The sequence below is a fragment of the Cnephaeus nilssonii genome (genome assembly GCF_951640355.1).
Source record: "Cnephaeus nilssonii genome assembly, chromosome: 1".
Classification (NCBI taxonomy): Eukaryota; Metazoa; Chordata; class Mammalia; order Chiroptera; family Vespertilionidae; genus Cnephaeus; species Cnephaeus nilssonii.
In genome coordinates, this window is record NC_137072.1 from 20,472,945 (window position 1) to 20,493,027 (window position 20,083).

The 20,083-nt window shown below is 38.6% G+C and overlaps 1 protein-coding gene across 1 annotated transcript in view; it reads left to right on the forward strand.

Annotated features, from left to right (window-relative positions):
- LOC307102562 (uncharacterized protein C10orf67, mitochondrial) overlaps positions 1-20,083 on the forward strand; it is a gene marked incomplete at both ends in the record, with an annotated part of 171,412 nt that overhangs the window by 150,204 nt on the left and 1,125 nt on the right. The gene's annotated exons all lie outside the window — the stretch shown is intronic.

Genomic DNA, 20,083 nt, shown 5'->3' on the forward strand with positions numbered 1-20,083 from the left:
GTAGAAACTATTTTTATTATGAAATATTTCAAACATTCAGAAAATACATAATTAACTTTTGAATACCACCTGGCTCTGTTAGATTTTGTCATCCATGATTCATAAAAAAGTCAAGCAGTGAAGCTAGAGTTGAAGCTTCCTGATAACCATATCTTTCCCTCCCTCCCCAGAGTTAACCACTGCCCTGATTTTAGTGTTTGTCAATCTTGCATATTTTTAAATATTTCCATAAACACATACACACACACACTGCATACATATAGACATATGTATATCCTATCTAATAAAAGAGTAATATGCAAATTGACCATCACTCCAACACACAAGCTGGCCGCCCCCATGTGGTAAAAAATAGCCGCCCCCATGTGGACACAAGATGGCCGCCACAAGATGGCTGGCAGGGGAGGGCAGTTGTGGGCAATCAGGCCAGCAGGGAGGGCAGTTGGGGGGGGAGCAGGCCTGCAGGGGAGAGCAGTTGGGGGGTACCAGGCCTGCAGGGGGGGGCAGTTGGAGGGGACCAGGCCTGCAGGGGAGGGCAGTTGGGGGCAACCAGGCCGGCAAAGAGAGGACAGTAGGGGCAATCGGGCCAGCAGGGGAGCAGTTAGGCTTCGATCAGGCTGGCAGGGGAGTGGTTAGGGGGTGATCAGGCTGGCAGGCAGAAGCGGTTAGGGGCAATCAGGAAGGCAGACGAGCAGTTAGGAGCCAGCAGTCCTGGGTTGTGAGAGGGATGTCTGACTGCCCATTTAGGCCTGATCCCGGTGTGCCTAAATGGGCAGTCAGACATCTCTCGAGGGGTCCTAGATTGGAGAGGGTGCAGGCTTGGCTGAGGGACACCCCCTCTCCGCACGAATTTCGTGCACTGGGCCTCTAGTATATATATAATTATGCTACATAACACATATATAACATCATTAGGCATGTTTTTAAGCATTATATCAATGCTATTGGAATGCAATATATATATATATACTTTTTCCCATAACTATTACATCTTAAAGTTTAATTACAGTATTTTGCTATATGTAGCCTGAGTTCACTTATTTTGCCTGTTGTATAGTATATTCCATTGCGTGAATATACTACAGTGTATTCATTCTCCTGTTGATGGGAACTTAGAATATTTTTAATTTCTTGCAGTCATAAACACAGCTGCTATAAACATCCCTGTATGTTTCTCATAGTCATATGTGCAAGTGTTTCACTAGTAAATACCTACAAATGGAATTGCTGAGTTGAAGAGTATATACATCTTTAACTTTGCTAGATACTGTCAAATTGTGCTACTAAATGTTACACTAATTTACACTCATAGTTTATGAATTTGAATTGTTCCATATTCTTATTAACACTTGAAGTAGCCAAACTTTTCCTTTTTGCCAATCTGATGGGTATGAAATTCTATCTCATTTTCATATTTAAAATTTCTTGGTGCCTAGTGAAATAATTTTTTATATTTATTCATCATTTTGGTTTTCTTTTCTGTGAATAGCTTATTATTAGCAATTGATGGTTTTTATATTATTTAGTTGTTCTTTTTTATCAATTTGTAGGAATTTTTATAAGTTCAGGATAGTAACCCTTTGTCAGTTATACATTTCACAGATATCTTCTCACTGTCTGCAGTATGTCTTTTAACTTTGCTTTCGATGTCTTTTGTTTAACCAAACATAAAATCATTGTATAAAGTTATGTTTCTCAATATTTTAATTTATGAATTATACTTTTATTATCCTTTTTAGATAAATTTTCCTACTCTAGCTTATCAAGATCATCCTACATTGTCTTTTCAGAATATTACCAATTTGATTTTCACACTTAGCTACTTTGTGTTTGTATCAGAAATTAGTTTTTGTATGTTATATGCTTTTTTGGAGCCTAACTTTCCTTCTCTTTAGAACAGCCAATTATCCTAGCACCATTAATGTCTCCCACCTCATGATTTGAAATGCTACCTCTGTCCTATGCCAAGATTCCATGCCAGTATGGACTTTTTCCAGGCTCTTCATTCTCATTCTATGCAAGTAACCTATTTGTCTTTTCTGCTCTAATACCAGAGTTTTAATTACTTTTGTTTTAAAATAAAACTTGATGGCCAACAGACACATGAAAACATGCTGAACATTACTGAATAATAAGGGAAATGCAAATCAAAACAACAAGATCACCTCACACCTGTCAGTGTGGCTATTACAAAAAAGTTAACATAGAATAAGTGTTGCCAACAATATGGAGAAAAAGGAATCCTTGTGCACTTTTGGTGAGATTGAAAAGATGGTACATCCATTATGAAAAACTGTAAAGTGATTTCTCAAAAAATTAAAAATAGAACAACCATATAACCCAGAAATCCCACCTCTGAGTATTTATTTGAAGAAATAAAAAAAAACACAATAATTTGAAAAGATGTATGCATCCCTATGTTCACTGCAGCATTATTTACAATAGTCAAGATGTGGAAACAACCTAAGTGTCCATCTATGGTTAAAGAAGAAGTGATACATATATACAGTGGGATATTACTCAGCCATAAAAAAAGAATGAAATATTGCCACATAAGAAGGAGTAGAGGGTATTATACTAAGACCAATACCATATGATTTCACTTATATGTGGAATAAAAAAGAAACACAAAACAAAACACACACGAACTCATAGATAACAAAGAACAAACTTGTGGTTGCCAAATGGGACTGGGAGATGGGTGTAAAAGATGGAGGACACTAAAAAGTACATACTGCGGAGAAACCAAGATGGCAGCATAGGGTAAACATCTAATTGTTGCCCACCACAACAATTTTGAAACTACAGCTGGAAAACAGAGCAGACATCGTCCAGAACCACCGGAAAGCTGGCTGAGCGGATGCTCTACAACTAGAATAAAAGAGAAAGGGACGCTGAGTTTAGGGAGCTGTGGAGGTGCAGAGATCTGTGAGCGCGGAGAGGGCGGGCACCAAGTGCGCGGCTGGCTTTCTCCTTCGGGAGGAAAACAAAGCCTCCCTAGTGCAATGATATCCAGCGCCAGTCGGGAGAAGCCGGCCTGTCTGGCAGCAGGCGAAACTCGAGAGCAGCCTTCTCAGAGGTGCGCACAGCCATTATTGCGGGATACAGAAAACAAGGCCCTCTTAGAGCAGGGCTGACGGGAAATCAAAGCTTGTCTGCACCAACCTGAGACCCCGCCCCATCCAAGCTGAGCACAGAAGCCCTCCCAGTGGCTAGCTTTCTCGTTTGGGAGAAAAACAAAACTTCCCGACCGCACTGATATCCAGCTCCGGTCGGGGAGAAGCCTGCCTGTCTGGCAACAGGCGAAACTCAAGAACAGCCTTCTCAGAGGTGTGTGCAGCCATTATTGCGGGATATGGAAAACAAGGCCCTCTTAGGGCGGGGCTGACGGGAAACCAAAGCTTGTCTGCACCACCCTGAGACTCCGCCCCATCCAAGCTGAGCATAGAAGCCCTCCCAGCAGAGACACTGCTGATACTCACAGCCAATTAGCTTGAAGATCAACTCCCCCCAGTGATACCAACAACAAGCAAGGCTTAACTACAACAAGACTGCACATACAGCCCACAAAGGGGTGCACCAAGAGGATCCACCACAGGTAACTGGGGAGGCTAAGCTACTGGGCTCTGCTAAGACACCAAACACACAAAGCAACTCCATCAACTCAGGGAAGCAGCTAAAATGCGGAGACAAAGAGGCAGGCCACAATTAAAGGAAATGGAGGAAAGCAAAAGACTGGATATAGAGTTCAAAACCACAGTTATAAGGTTTGTCAAGAATTTCTTAGAAAAGGCTGATAAATTAAACGAGAACCTCGAGGATATGAAAAAGGATCAACTAGAAATAAAGCATACACTGACTGAAATAAAAAATATTATACAGAGACCTAAAAGCAGACTAGAGGATCACAAGAATCAAGTCAAAGATTTGGAATACCAAGAAGCATAAAACACTCCTCTGAAAAAGCAAAAAGAATACAAAAAGTTGAAGATAGTGTAAGAAGCCTCTGGGACAACTTCAAGTGTACCAATATAAGAATTATGGGGGTCCCAGAAAAGAGAAAGCAAGATACTGAAAACCTATTTGAAGAAATAATGACAGAAAACTTCCCCTACCTGATGAAAGAAATAGACTTACAAGTCCAGGAAGCACACAGAACCCCAAACAAAAGGGATCCAAAGAGGACCACACCAAGACACATCATAATTAAAATTCCAAGAGCAAAAGACAAAGAGAGAATATTAAAAGCAGCAAGAGAAAAACAGTTAGTTACCTATAAGGGAGCACCCATACGATTGTCAGCTGATTTCTCAACAGAAACTATGCAGGCCAGACAGGAATAGCAAGAAATATTCAAAGTGATGAATTGCAAGAACCTACAATCAAGATTACTCTACCCAGCAAAGCTATCATTCAGAATTGAAGGCCAGATAAAGAGCTTCACAAATAAGAAAAAGCTAAAGGAGTTCATCACTGCCAAACCAGAATTATATGAAATGCTGAAAGATATTCTTTAAGAAGAGGAAGAAGAAGATAAAAATAAAAATTATGAACAACAAATAGGTAACTATCAACAAGTGGATCTAAAAACCAAGGGAATAAAAAATATGATGAACAGTACTAACTGGTGACTATAATAGAATCAGGGGCATAGAAAGGGAGTGGACTGACAATTCTCGGGGGAAAAGGGGAGTGGGGGGTGCGGGAAGAGACTGAACAAAAAGCGTACACCTATGGATGAGGACACTGGGGGGGTAAGGGAAGAGGGTGGGGTAGGAACCTGGTGGAGGGGAGCTATGGGGGGGAAAAAGAGGAACAACTGTAATAATCTGAACAATAAAGATTTATTAAAAAGTACAATCTGCCAGTTATAGAGTAAGTCAAGGGAATGTAATGTACAGTATAGGGAAGATAGTCACTAATAGAATAACTATGTATGGTATTACATAGTTACTAGACTTATGGTGGTGATCACTTCATAAAGTACATCAATGTCATCACTATATTGTACATCTGAAACTAATATATTGTATGTCAACTATAATTTTAAATTTGTAAAGATAAAATAAAACTTGATATCTGGCATAGAAAGTCCTTCCATCTTGTTTTTCAAAATTGTCTTAGCCCCTCTTGGTTCTATACTTTTCCATATAAATTTTAGGTTTATCATTTCAAGATCCATGGAAAAAATCTGTCAGTATTTTGTTTTAAAGATTGATCTGGAAAGAATTAAAAATTTTAAGTCATTGAGTCCTCCCATCTATGAATATAACATTCCATTGATTTGGAGATTCATATATCTTCTTTAACAGTGTTTTGTAATATCTTTATCAAGGTCTTGCACATCTTTTATTAGATTTGTTTCTAAGTAACTTTAAGTATAAGTAACATAGTTTTGTACTATTATGAATGTAATGTGTTTCTATGACATTCTAAATATCTATTACTGTGGATTTTATATTTTGATCTTGGTTACAGCAAACTTCCTGAGCTCTATTGGTTCTAATAGCTTGTCTGAAAAGTCTCTTGTCATTTCTATAATTTAAAACACTTGTCTCTTACAATCTATAAGTACAGCTTATTTTTTCTTTTCTTGTTGCACTGGCTTACCATTGTCAGTAGAATGCTGAATAGAGCAGTCAGTGGCACCTTGTCTTGCTTCTCTCATAGTAGGGCAGTTTCTAAAGTGTCATCGTTAAATATGATGTAGGCTTGTCAGTTCTTCTTTATCAAGTCAACAAAGATATCTTTGATTTGCAGATATGAATTTGATAATCTCTGCAATTATGTCCCTTTTCTGTTCCTAACATTATTTTTATTTTGTTTTATATTTTTAAAATCTTCATTATTGAGATGATTACAGATGTTCCTCTTTTGTACCCCCATTATCCCCTCCACCCAGTTCCCACCTCACCCCAGGCCTTCACCACCCTATTGTCTGTGTCCATAGGTAATGCATATATGCATATAAGTTCTTTGTTTATTCTCTTCCTGCCTTCCCACACCCTTTCCCTCTGAGAATCTTGTTTGTTCCATTTCCATGCCTCTGATTCTATTTTATTTATCAGTTTATTCTGTTAATCAGATTTCTCATTCATTTATTTTGATTTTTAGATTCAATTATTGATAAGTATATATTTGTTGCCATTTTGTTGTTCATATTTTTTATTTTTTTCTTCTTCTTTCTCTTCTTAAAGAATACCATTCAACATTTCATATAATACTGGTTTGGTGGTGATTAACTCCTTTAGCTTTTTCTTGTCTGGGAAGCTCTTTATCTGACCTTCAATTCTAAATGATAGCTTTGCTGGGTAGAGTAATCTTGGTTGTAGGTCCTTGCTATTCATCACTTTGAATATTTCTTGCCACTCCCTCTGGCCTGCATAGTTTCTGTTGAGAAATCAGCTGACAGTCATATGGGCATTCCCTTTGTAGGTAACTGTTTTTCTCTTACTGCTTTGAAGATTCTCTCTTTGTCTTTAGCCCTTGGTATTTTAATTTTGATGTGTCTTGGTAGAGGCCTCTTTGGGTTCCTCTTGTTTGTGACTTTCTGTGCTTCCTGGACTTTTAAGTCTATTTCTTTCACCGGGTAGGGGAAATTTTCTGTCATTGTTTCTTCAAATAGGTTTTCAATATCTTGCTCTCTCTCTTCTTCTGGCAGCACCATAATGAAAATGTTGGTACGCTTGAAGTTTTCCCAGAGGCTTCTTACACTATCTTCATATTTTTTTATTCTTTTTTCTTTTTCCTCTTCTGATTGGGTGTTTTTTGCTTCCTCATATTTCAAATCATTGATTTGAATCTCAGAATCCTCTACTCTACTGTTAAATCCCTGTATATTATTCTTTATTTCAGTCAGTGTTTGTTTAATTTCTGACTGGTCCTTTTCCATTTTTTTTGGAGGTTTCTAGAAGATTCTTGAGTAACCTTATAACCGTGGTTTTGAACTCTATATCCAGTAGTTTGCTTTCTTCCATTTCTTTCATTTGTGACATGTTTCTTTGTCCCCACATTTTGGCTGCTTCCCTGTGTTTGTTTCTATGTATTGGGTAGAGCTGCTATGTCTCCTTGAGTTGGTAGAATGGCCTTGTGTAGTAGGTGTTTTACAGGGCCTGTGGCTCAGCCTCCCCAGTCACCAGAGCTCGGAGCTCTAGGTGCACCCCTTGGTGAGCTGTAAGCGCAGTCTTGTTGTAGTTGAGACTTGATTGCTGTTGGTGTCACTGGAAGGAATTGACCTCCAGGCTAATTGGCTGTGAGGACCAACTGCAACTACAGTGGGAGAGCTGCTGTGCAAGAGACACCCCTATGGAGCAGGACTTGCTTCAGTGGAGCTTTGTTGCTCACTGAGTCTACCCCTTGAGTGTGTCAATTATGGATGTCTAGAGTTGTATTCTGGTATGATCTGACACTGACCACTGGGTACACTGGCTCTTGGGTCTCCAAGGTGATGCAAAGTCAACCACTGCCTGGAGCACCCAGTAGGAGCTACAGAGAGATCTTCAGATTCCTCCTCTTTGTATCATGTTTGGAGGTGACCAGATGAGGGCCAGCAATAAAGCAAGGCAGGCTGGTGCTAGTGCTGGGTCTTGGGTCTTTTATTGATAGGTTTGGTGCCCCATGACCCAGCTGCAGCTAGTTTGAGAGATTTTAGCCTGATCAAGGACAGGCCATTTATATGCAAATGCCATTGCATACAGCTTGGGTGGGGTTGTAAATTGGATGAGGTAGGGTCTTAGGGAATCCCTGAGGCAGAGCAAACAGAAATGGCTGCTAGTCAGCCCTGTGACCGGGGAGATCCCAGCATAGGAACAATGATCCCTGCAAGCAACTCCATCTGGGAGAAAGCCACTTCTGAATTCATGCCCCAATGCCAGACAATCCAGTTCCTCCTTGTATGTGTCTGTGTTCCCTAGAGCCTCGCCTTGGTGCTGGAGCTCGGAGGAAGTGGGACCTTGTAAATTCAGTTCCTGGTACTAGCTAGCCTTTTCAGAGGAACAGCTAAGTCTCCAGCAGCCTCTGTGTCACTGAGCCCCAATCCGAACTGGTTTTTACATTCCGTAGTTCTTACTGCATGTAGGACTTCTTTTCCCAGCTCTGAGACCCTGGGCTGGGGGGCTGGTGTGGGGCTGGGACCCCTTGCTCCTACCAGTCTCAGTGTGCTTTCTCCTTTACTTCTCTAGTTGGAAGACTTCCATTCAGCCAGTTTTCAGACAGTTCTGGATGATAATTGTTCTGTATTTTAGTTGTAATTTTGATGTGGTTGTGGGAGGCATTGGGTACAGGCATTTACCTATACCACCATCTTGGTTACTCTCCTAACATTATTTTATATATTTACCATTTGTTGTTCTTATGCCAGCTAAAGATTTTATAAATTTTAGTTTTTCTAAAGTACTAATTTTGGGTTTATTTGATCTACTATATTTTTGGTTTTATGATTTAATTTATGTATTTTATCTATTATTTCCTTCTATTTTGAAAGACTTTTCTGTTCTTTTTCTCTATTTTACTAATTTCTTTTTGTTTTTACTATATTTTAATAAATGCATTTATGACTATAAAAACTATTGTAGTTGTATTCCATATATTTTGACATATGGTATTTCAATTGTTGCTTAGTTCTGAATATTTTATTACCATCATGATTGCCTGTTTAGCATGTGAGCTTTTTAAACTGTCTTTATTAAAGAGATAGATTTACTTTTTTTGTAGTGTATTTATTTTATTTATTTTTTATTTTATATTGAATTAATTGGAGTGACATTGGTTAATAAAATTATATAGGTTTCAGGTGTACAATTCTATAATACATTGTCTTTATACTGTATTGTGTGTTCACCAAGTCAAGTCTCCTTCCATCACCATTTACTCCCCTTTTACCCTCTTCTACCTCCCCCATCCTCTTTCCCTGTGGTAATCACCAGTGTACTATTTTCTGTGTCTATGAGAGTTTTTTTTTCTTTTCCTTAATACCTTCACCTTTTTCACTCAGACCCCCACAACCCCCTTCCCCTCTGACAGCTGTCAGTCTGTTCTCTGTCTCTATGAGTCTGTTTCTATTTTACTTGTTAGCTCATTTTATTCATTAAAATCATATGGTACTTGTCTTCCTCTGACTGGCTTACTCAGAGAAAGCAGAACACTATTCGGGTCCATTCGATTGCTTTACTTTTAACAACTTCTAATTTAATTGCATTTAAGTCAGAGGCTGTGATTTGTAAGACATTGAAAATTTGTACAGACTTCCTTTGTGAAGTATTTTTTAAGTATTTATATTACCTTGAAAATGGTTTTATTTTCTATGTTTTCAGTGCATATTTTCACATCTATTAGGTCATCGTATTAATTTGAGTATTTTCTATTATTCTAAACTATTTTGCCTTAATATCTTATTTTCTGAAAGAATGTAAAACTATCTCACTATGTGTAAGAATTTATCAGCTCCTCTTAGTAACTGTTAATTTTTGTTTTACCTGTTTTAAGGTTATAAATGCATCCTAATTTATTATATTTCTCTTGGTGAATCATTGCATGCAGTGTTTCTCTTTATTTCTAGTAATTCCTCAATGCTCTAAATTCTGCTGTAAACAATCTTTGCCCTGACCAGGAATTGAGCCTACAACCTTTTTGGTTAATAGGTCAAAACTCCAAACAACTAATCCACCTGGCCAGGCTATTTTCAATCTTTTTATGATTCTTTATATTTGCTTTTTCTCTTTTAAGCAACTTAAAACTAGATATTTTTATTTTAGTTCTCTTTGATAAGATCTACATTTTTAACTGTTCTATTTATAATGATGTATTCTATTTACAACAATTTCTTCTATTTACAATTACCTGAGTTTATTCTATTATATATGAATTTATTCTATTTACAACATTATAATTATTGATAACTTTAGACTTATTTTTGCCATCATTTTTTATTTTCTGATATTTAGCTTTACTTCTTATTGTTTTCTTTCATGCTTTCTTTTGGATTGTTAGTTTTGTATTTCTTTATTTTCCCCTCTGCTGGATTGAAAGCTACAAGTTCTAGTTCCTTTAGTGCATATGTATAAGTATATGTATCTGTTTTAGTATATATGTATGTTAAAAATATTGTTACTTTGATAATTTGCTTAGTGAGGACCAATCATTGGTAAATTGTTTATTTTAATTTTTACCACACTTTTATGGTAGTTTAGCAAGATATGAAATTCTAAGTTGGCAGTTATTTTTTCCTCCATATTTTGTTATTGTACCATTAAGTGAGCCTCTGCTCATGGTTATGTGAAGTTTATAAACAATTTTTCAATCACTTGTGAACATTTTATGTTTTCTTTATGGTAGCTTTTAAAGTAGTAGTAGTTTAGTTTTCATTCTTGATGATCTGTAGTTTTATTACAGTGAATTCAATGGTATATTTATCTTTATTAATATTCAGAGTATAATTTGCATCTAATGATTAGTTTACTTCTAGAAGTCTCTCAGCTACTGCCTTTGTAGTATTGCTTGTACAACATTCTCTACATTATTTTCTTCTTTCTTGTCAGCTTCTCTATGCCTCTAATCTAAATTTTCTAAATTAATCCTCAAATACTACCTTCTCATTTTCTAATTTTCTTTTCAGTTGTACCCACTTTATCCTATGTTTTAGTGTTTTACTTTAATGATTTTTTTTAGTTGGTTCTTTTTCATAGCCACTAGTCTTTATTTTAGTCTGGCTTGTTTTGTATAAAATTTATGTTTCTTTTTTTAATGGATTATTATCAATTATTTATTTGAGTACTAAACACAGACATTTAAAAATTTTAGTGAGACTATTTCATCAACTTACATTTATTTGGAGTGAATTCATGTTCTAATGGCTTATCTTATTGTGTTTCCAAGCTTTCTATTATTTTGTTTATATTAAAACCTTGTTTTACAGGCTCAAATATCTCTCATTCTATTCTATATGTTTTAGTATATATGTATGTTAAATATATACTTCTCTTCTCTTCTCTTCTCTTCTCTCTCTCTCTCTCTCTCTCTCTCTCTCTCTCTCTCTCTCTCTCTCTCCCTGAATATAGTTATGTGACTGCTTCTTTGTGCCAGTCTCACTCCCAATCCACAACCCATTCTTATAAGCTTGAAGGTGCCTGATCTGCTATAACATTAGGGTCTTGACATCCCCAAGCCATCAAGGGGCTTGACTCAGTTCCTAAATGTAAAGTAAGTTTTTGCCCTATAGCCTCCCTAGTCTCATAGCTTTTTATAAAACCATAGCCCCATATTAGAAACTGTTCTTGTTACCCCGACCTCAGTTTCCTTTAATTTCAGCTTCTGGCTTCAAAGAGTGAATTTGTTCTTCACCCAACATGAAGCATGCTTAGCCTCTGTTATCAAAGAGCTTTATTCCTGGCTCTCAGTATGAATTTCTGAAACAAGCCAAACAGCCTGTGGTTTCAGCCTGTGGGAGGGAATTGCAAAGGTCATGTATACTAAAGGGCCACAATACATAACCTTCTGGTTTCACCTCTTCTTTATTAATCCATCCACTCGTTCAACAGACTTTATGAACACCTACCAGAAGCAAAGCCCTGCACTAGGCACTGAAGATAGACTTCTCAGTTCTTGGAAATTATTTTCTAAGATGGACCCTCAAAGACTAGCACATTCAATAAAAGTAATACCAGGATTTACAGAGGTCTCCGAGTAGGGTGGGCCTGAGGCCTTTCTGCATTGTTCACATTACTGCAGAAATTGCTACCTCATTACTCAGGATTATCTTTTAATAGCCTCTTCCCCCATTAGAAGGTGGGGGAATTGCATGAAGGTGGTCAAAATATACAAACTTCCAGTTACATAAGTAATGTTATATACAACATGATGACTACATGTAACACTGCTGTATGGTATATTTGAAAGTTGTTAAGAGAGCAGATATTAAGAGTTCTTATCACAATGGAAAAAAAATTTCTCTTTTTTTGTATGATATGTATGTTAACTAAATTTATTATGGTAATCATGTCACATGTATGTAAATCAAGTTATATTTAAATTTACACACTGCTGCATACCAATTATAGCTTAATAAAACTGGGAAAGATCCATCAAAAATGAAAATGTAGAAACAAAAATCGAAAATGTTTGATTGTGTATATTTTTAAAATTGTACCTGAAAAATTACTGTATTTCTTTGGTAACATATAAACTCAAATATGAAATTATGTAAAAACAGCACTTCTACAAAATATTCAAACAGCAAAGGTAGGTTACAGCTAGCAGTTAAAACTTTAATCATTAGGACACAAGTTGTTTGTTTGCTTATAGGAATATATAGGTGCTATGACTTCAAATTCATCCTTGTGCAAATTACATAGATCAAATTAAAATCCCCTTAAGAATAACTATCTGAAGCTTTCATATTAAAGTCTATTTATTTTTCCCTATGATTAAAACAGATTGCATTGGAAGCCTAGTCTTTCATAGAGAAGGGGGTAGGGAACAGAGTTGGGCCTTCATTTTCTCACAAAAGGCACAATGTGAAACGCATCTGTGAACATTGCATAATTTGTTATGTTCTACAAAGAGGTGGGTTTTTGTTATACACATACCAAAGCTATTTGGTAGTGTTTCACCAATGATCTCTATTCAGGTCTAGAAAAGAAATTGGCCTCAGAAGAGTGAAAGGAGAGTAAATTTTTCTTTAAAAATTAGATACAGATTATCACTTCAAAATACAGGAGGGAATTTTACAAGTGATGGTGCACTGATTAGCTTTCCAATGGACATCCAGTCCTTTATGAAACACATACTAGCTGTGGTCAGCTGTGACCAATGTGCTTTATTACTCTCCAGAAGAGCTGCACTGAGAATACCCATCTAATTTAATTGAGAAATGTTGGGTGAACTTGAACTACTTCATGGACATGAATAACCAGAGAATTTATTTGATAAGACATTAAAGGCTGAATATGGTAACTATCTCTTTGATGGTTTGATACAATCATTTATTTAGTTAATTAGCATGTCTTTCATATTTTTTGTTATCACTATTCCAGTAATTACATGAGCAGCTTAAGAAAGGGAAAAACATTTCAGTACAACATCATTATGACAAATTATAACCAATACTTTTTTGGTAAATATTCCTGACAGTTTTTATGTAGTTCAGTCTTTAAAAAGTGACATCAGTTTTCAGGCAAAGGAGCCTAACAATAATTAAACTGTGGGAAAATTAATAAACCTATTCTTTTTTTCATTGAATAGTCTCTAAATAATTTTTAAATATTATTTTCTGATTTCATTAAGAAAAAAATGCCAGGAAGTTGACATGCTATTCACTAATCTCTTTCATTTTTTTTTATTTACGTTTTTTGTAAACTGGGCAGTGCGAACTATCATTATAGTAACTTTATCAATAGTATGGCACTCGAGGTGGCATTAGATGATAAAGTATTTTCCTTCATGTGTCTGCCAACATTTAAGAGAAAGTCTGTTGTATCCCCATGACTAATGCTAAGGTCTGATTTGGATATATGAATTTTTTTCTTACTGTATTTAAATAGTATACCTTTTAAACTAGTCACAGAAATGCAGAGATAGGAACTCTAAAAGTAAATTACAAAATCACATTTCATGTACTAGTGACTCTTTAAATGGAATTTTTCATTGAAACTTTGTCATTAAAATAGAAAGGCCTTTTGGTTGTGCCCATACAAGCATAATAAATTGTATATGTTTGTGATACTGAATGACTCTTGCCCATATGCTGCACTGCAAAGCTACATGAATGAGGCATTTACCAAATCAGGCCCACCACATTAAACAGAAAAACAATCTTTATTCATGGTAACTTATCAGTTTCAATTAATCAACCTTAACAATGGAAATTCTGATGTGTTCAAGCAACTTGAAAGCAATAGGTCATCTCCAGGGCAGCCATGTTGTGTCTTTGTGCTTAAGGTTTCAAACAAAGCAACATCTCCAATAAATAGACATACATATACATACATACGTGTGCATATATATATACATACCAATGGTTGGCTACAGCTATGCCGTGTGGTGTCAATAAAAAAGCATGTTTATTGTTGGTTTTGATCATAGCAAATGTAATTGTTTTCCTTCAAGTATTACTTTTTTGAGCTTGCAAGTTTAAACAAAAGGAAAGAAATTTCCATTGGATGACCATCCTTTCAGTTTCTGTGCTGCTATGTGAATAGCATTGTGCAAACCATTCCAATGGTTTTGAAAAGGGGTAACCATTGGTTTGATTTGGTTACACGGTTTAGTAAAGAGCTCCCTCCCACTGCCTTAGGGTCTGTGAAAGGTCTGTGACCTGTTTAGAACAGCCAAGTGAAATGTCATGTCGCCCCTCCCAAATGGGAGTATCTGCATTCATTTGATCAGTATAAAAAATGATTGGGGATGGCGAGATCAGTGCTTTTGAATTGCAATTTATAGCAGTTTACAAAAATGCACATTGTTGGAAAAGAAAACATGGAAGTGTTTCTTTCTAAATTGCATTACCTGTGAAATGTCATTAGTCTTTTAAGGATATTTACATCCTTTTTTAAAAAATTATTTAGGAGACTTATTTCAACTAAGGAAAACTAGAATTTTATTACATTATGATTTTATAAAATGTATTTTGGTTTTAATAGTAGAAATTAAGGAAAACCATGTGTCTGAGTTCTTAGGATAAACATGGTTTGTCATTTCCATCTATTAATTCTCTAAGAGAGTCTTCGCTAATCAGTTGCATTAGCAGAAGATTTCCAGTTATCTTTTCCAGATTATAAAGGAGTTTCATTTGCAGGTAAATGCCTTGTCTGCTGATTTCTATTAGTGAGTCTGAAATCACAGGCATGCTGAATCTTACCAGGTTTCCATTATTCTTTCAACTTCTTTGTCAGATGAATATATTCTAAATCATGGTACCATTAGACTCGTCTACATGTAGGCATCATTTCATAAAAGGGAAAGGTTATTTCTTATTCATTTCATGTGTAAATAATACATGAACTTTATCCAAAAAGTTGAGGCAGGCTGCCCAAGTTCATAAAGGCTTAATGCAGCCCCCTGGGTCTCGGGGGTCCAGAAAACAATGCCTTTTATACTATGTCCAGAATCTCCAAAGCTCCATCGCTTCACCTTAGGCAGTGGGTGGAACTGGACATCATTTTAAAGAATTCTTCTTTTCGTAAGAAAAGTTACCTTGAGAAAAGGCCTTCAAAACTTCCCTGGTTGATCCTTGACTGAAAAAAGAAAGCCCCTGCTTCAGAAAAGACTTAACCCAGATAGTCTCCTAGCGTTCCACTTTGAACCTCCCAACCATTGAAAGCCGAGGTTGTCACGTTTTTATCTTTGTTCATGTTAAGCCTTGAAATGACAGCCTGGGTCTGTGTTCCCCTCTCCCACTACCCAGGCTGTAAGTGTCCACATTGACACCTACCGGTGACCGCAGGCTGCAAGTCTTTGTCGCCTTCTCCACGCCTCTGGCTTTCACTGGGATTAGCTCAGGGCCTTTGTTCCCCTTCAAAGCTGGAACATCACACCCCATGTTGTGGCTTTCCTGTCTCAGACCCCCAACGCTTTCCTCACAATTTACACACCAGGTAAATGTCCCTCCCTACGGAGCAGAGAGCCCAGCCTGTGGGGATGGGGGGAGGGCCAAACCTCCCCCCTTCCTCAACTTCAGACCTCTGCCAATCTGGTCTCTTTCCTTCTCATTCATAATTTTCTATTTCATATGAAGGGAAGATTGAGTACACAAATGGAAATTTAAATCTTCAATTCCTTGGACTCCAACACAAGACAACCCCTCCCCTTTAAAAAAAAAATCTGTTACAGTGGCCCCTATTTCTAGGGAGGGCAGTCTCAAGTAATTAAAACAAATTAAATGTCTCTTCCTCTTTCCCTATTTTTAGCGAGGTTGTCACAGAGAGAAGAGTATTGGCGGAGGCCTTCGATGCCCCGGAATGCCTCTTTGGAGAAGGATGACCCTTTGGAGAGGCCATCGACACCGGAGGCCGCCCCCTTGGAGAGGCCGGCGACATCAGAGGACTCCCCCTTGGAGAGACCTTCCATACCCCAGAGCGCCCCTTTGGAGAGGCCTTCCATACCCCAGAGCGCCCCTGTGGCAAAGGCGAGGCCATCGACATCCAGAAAACCCCTGTGAAGGACATGGATGCTACTGAGTAGACCACTGGGCTGCCCAGAGCAGGACGACAGAAAGAGGCCCCTCACCATCCTGGCCTGAGGGCTGTCTCCCTGGCAAAGGGTACTATCTCCATGATGTTTCTAAAATTACTGTCTCTCGGGATTATGTCTACTAACTGGAAGAGAACGCGAAATGCTCGGGCTAGGCTCACCTTTCCAAGCCCTTGAAGGAGACTGCTCACTGGTGTTGGAGCGGCACAGACTTGAGGGGTTGGCAATTTTTTTTACGTTTGCTGGGCTCAGCGGAGTGCCCAGGCACCTTAGGGTGGGAAGGAATGAACTTCAATTAAAAAGTTTGGGGCACTAAACTGTTGAATCCCTCCAGTCTTTCTGTAACACAAGGCAAACTGATATGCTGCCTCGCCTGTCCACTGATCCCCAGGAAGGCAAACGGTAAAGACTGGAAAGGGATTTAGAATGTTCTCTAAGGAGGTCTTCTCTTGTCTTACATAGGCTCCTGGCCTTCTCTTTAAAGCCATAAACAATTCTTCAGTAAGTGGGGAAACTCTTTGGAGTTTTGCTTTCCGGAAGGTTTCAAGATGAAGATTCGGGTATCTATTCTTTCTGGAATGTGGGGTACCCATTTCCTGAGAGGCAGCTTCCCTTTCTTCCGCGCTTGCGTAATGTTCAACTGCGTCAAGTTCCCCCAACTACAAGTTAGGTCCTCTCTGCAGACTCGTTTCAGAATCATAGGTCCTGGGTTACAGATTTCTAAAGCTATTTGTTAAGTCCCAAGAAATATATTTGTGGTAGCTGTCACATAAAGTTGTTACACTCTGGTGCAAAAGAAAGCTGGAGAGGCGATTTATTTGTGCGTAAAAGACACAAGATTTAATTGGAGAGAGACGTGCTATATTCAACGCAAGTACATGGGGTGGCATGGCGCCCTGGAGCATTATTCGAGCTTCATCTACTATGCACTATATGCCACCGTCTCTAAAGGAGTGTTGCCCTAGAAACTTGTTTTAAATCTGCTGCTATATATCAACACCTTGTTTTAGCAGTCCTTGGCTGAATTACAGTTACACAGTTTGGCGCTTCTTTCAAATTTCCTCCCATCAGTTTGGCTAAAGAAAGGAATTTTTCTCCTTTAGAAATGAATTGGCTTAATTAGTAAGTAGATTAATGGCAATTGCTGGTGAGTTGGTTTCCAGCAGAGTTTCACCAGAGAGGGTTAATCGGAGTCAGGTCTGGAATCTTTCCCAGAACTGGCTGCCAGCCATTTCCACCAACCAATCAACCCTACCAGAAACAGAGGAAATGAAATAGAATTTATATTCTCTGTGCTCTTATCCCAGACAGAAATCCCTTGGAAGCTGCATCCTGCTTGGGTGCAGGACAGACTGTTTCATTTCAAAAATTTCACACAAACCTTGAAAGGTTCCACCTTCAAGATTCCTCTGGGTACCAAAGCAGAATTCCAAATGACACAACAGAGTGTCGCCACAAAGCACTGAGGGTGCATTGGAAACGCCTGGGGCTCTTAGTCAATTTCGGGTTTTAGAAAAGCTGCAAAAATCTTGCGAGTCTCTCACTAAATCTATCATCTACCAGAAGCCTTTAAGAGGCTTCGTTGTATGTTTTTCAGCCTTTTCACTAATTTTTTTCCATAGCGATAAAAATGCATTCATAGTTTAACTTGCAGCTGCATTAGTCTTGCAAAAAAAAAAAAAAAAAGTCCCTGCTGAGAAATGCATATAATAGGAAAAACAGATCGGCTGGACAGCAGTGTAATTAATGCCAGAAAGGGCTGAGGCCGGTTTCATAGTTTGTCTTTTGAGGATATCAAGACGAGACCTGGTGAAAAATGACGCATGCTTTAGCATTTCAGAAAGCTGGCAACTGGCAGTGCTTTTCCTTTTTTCTTTGACTTTCTGCCTCGGAACAAAGAGGTCGGCAGAACTAGCTAGGTTGTAATGAGTTCTATGTCCCTAGCCCATTAAGTGCATCATGGAAACATATTGTATCGAAATAGTTCGGAGGAGAATACCAGGGATGAAAGAGAATGGGTGCTTTGATCAGCTCCCTGGGGTCCTGAGCACGCACAGACTGACTTGCAAGGAGTTATTCAGCTCCAGCTAGACACACTTACAACACCATTCAAAGGAATTTGCATATCTGTAATTTATCACATTGGTCCAGAACATTTTTGCAAGGTAAATAAAAGTTGGCTGAATTTTTAAAAAATCAATCATCGCAGATATAGAGGAAACTGTGAAACCAGTCTTTCCATTGAAAACATAAATAAATATGTCCAGAAAACATGACGACTTAGAGGCTGACCTTATTTTTAAAAGTGTCCTTAGAGCAACAGGTTAAAAGCACTGACAAAGACAGCAGTGACTATTTCTTTGTACTTCTACGTTAGGGGAGTGTCTGCAGCTTCCCACTGGAATAAAGGCTTCCCACTGGAATAAATGAGATGCATGTGGCTATAACCAGCCCGTGACATGCAGAGAAAAATTAGTACACACTTTGAGGAGATGTGAAGATGGCTTAATCTCCTTGGCATCTGCAAGTGCTAAGGTTAAATCTCATTTCTTCTCCTGTGGATTTCATTGCCAAGTCCTGGTTGCTGAAGCTCAATAGGACGAAATGCCCTCATCCCTGGTCAACAGGAAAACTTGTTTTCCAATGCCCATGAGAACAAGTGAAAATTTAACAGGCGGGCATTGTTCAGAGTTTTTAAACAACCCAGTTAAACAGCAAACAAGAATCTTCAACTTGACCTTGAAAAAGGCTGTGTGCCTGCAGATAATCTATCAAACAACTCCGGGTGACAATGATATATTTCCAAGTATTGTCAGACGAAAAGATTGATAAATTTGCTGCTGCAAAGAGAGAACGTTGGAAACAGGCAACAGGCAATTTAGCGCGCTGCTGCCTCTGCCACCACCTTCTCGGTCCTTGCTGCCCGTCCCCACCCCTCCACCCTGGGCCTGGGGGCCAACTCGGTGGAAGAGGCCAGTAAATCAGCTCTGTAATATTTCTTAAGGGGCACAGAAAAGCTGCGAACAGTACTTCTCATATTAAACGCAATATTTCTTTGCTTTCGTGGGGAACAAAAGTCATAGCAAGACGTCTTTATGGCTAATTCAGTCAAAGGCACATTGCGGTCCCCCTGCAGAAAGGTCAGGGTCGCTGTGTCTGGTCCACCGAGGGGGGGTTTTCACAGTGAAAACTGAGCCAGCTGTCCCTGTCATCCCCTCGCCAGTGGGGAGCGCGCCCTAGCCATGGTTATTAGGCACACTCTACACCTGCAAAATATACCGATTTCCAAGACTTTTCAAGGCCCCTCCCTGTTCTCATGCCCCCTCCTTTTTCGGCTACTAAACTTTGACAACACAATTCAAGCCCTGGATGAAAGCGCTGCGCGCGAGAGCAGAGCCTGGGGAGGGGGCAGCTCAGCTAGCTTCTCGTGGTGTCTATTGAGCAGCCATCAAAGAAATGAGGCGTCAAGTGTGTTTTCAAACGTAAAGAAAAACTCCCAAGTAATTGCTTAGAGGCATCACACATTTGCTATTGCCACCAATGAGAACTGTTGAGCCCTAATATTTAATTTTATGCACCAGTGTTAGAGGCGGTGCTGCAGCCAGGCAGCCTTCGTTGAGAAGCGGCTCTTTAAACTTTTCTTTGTGCTTAGCCTGTCACTGACCAACATCAGGGGGTAATATTTTTCTGAGTTGTTCCACATCTCTTTTTTTAAAAATCCAAATACCAACACGCTGTTGTTATCCACGTTACAACTTTTGTCCAACTGGACTTCATAATAAAACTCCTTTTGGAGACATCCACTAGCTAGCCTCGTCGCCATTCCAATGCCAAAGGCTTGCATTCGAAGTTAGGTGACAACCTAGCTGTCTGCCGGGTGCTTCGTAGCCCAAACAAGACA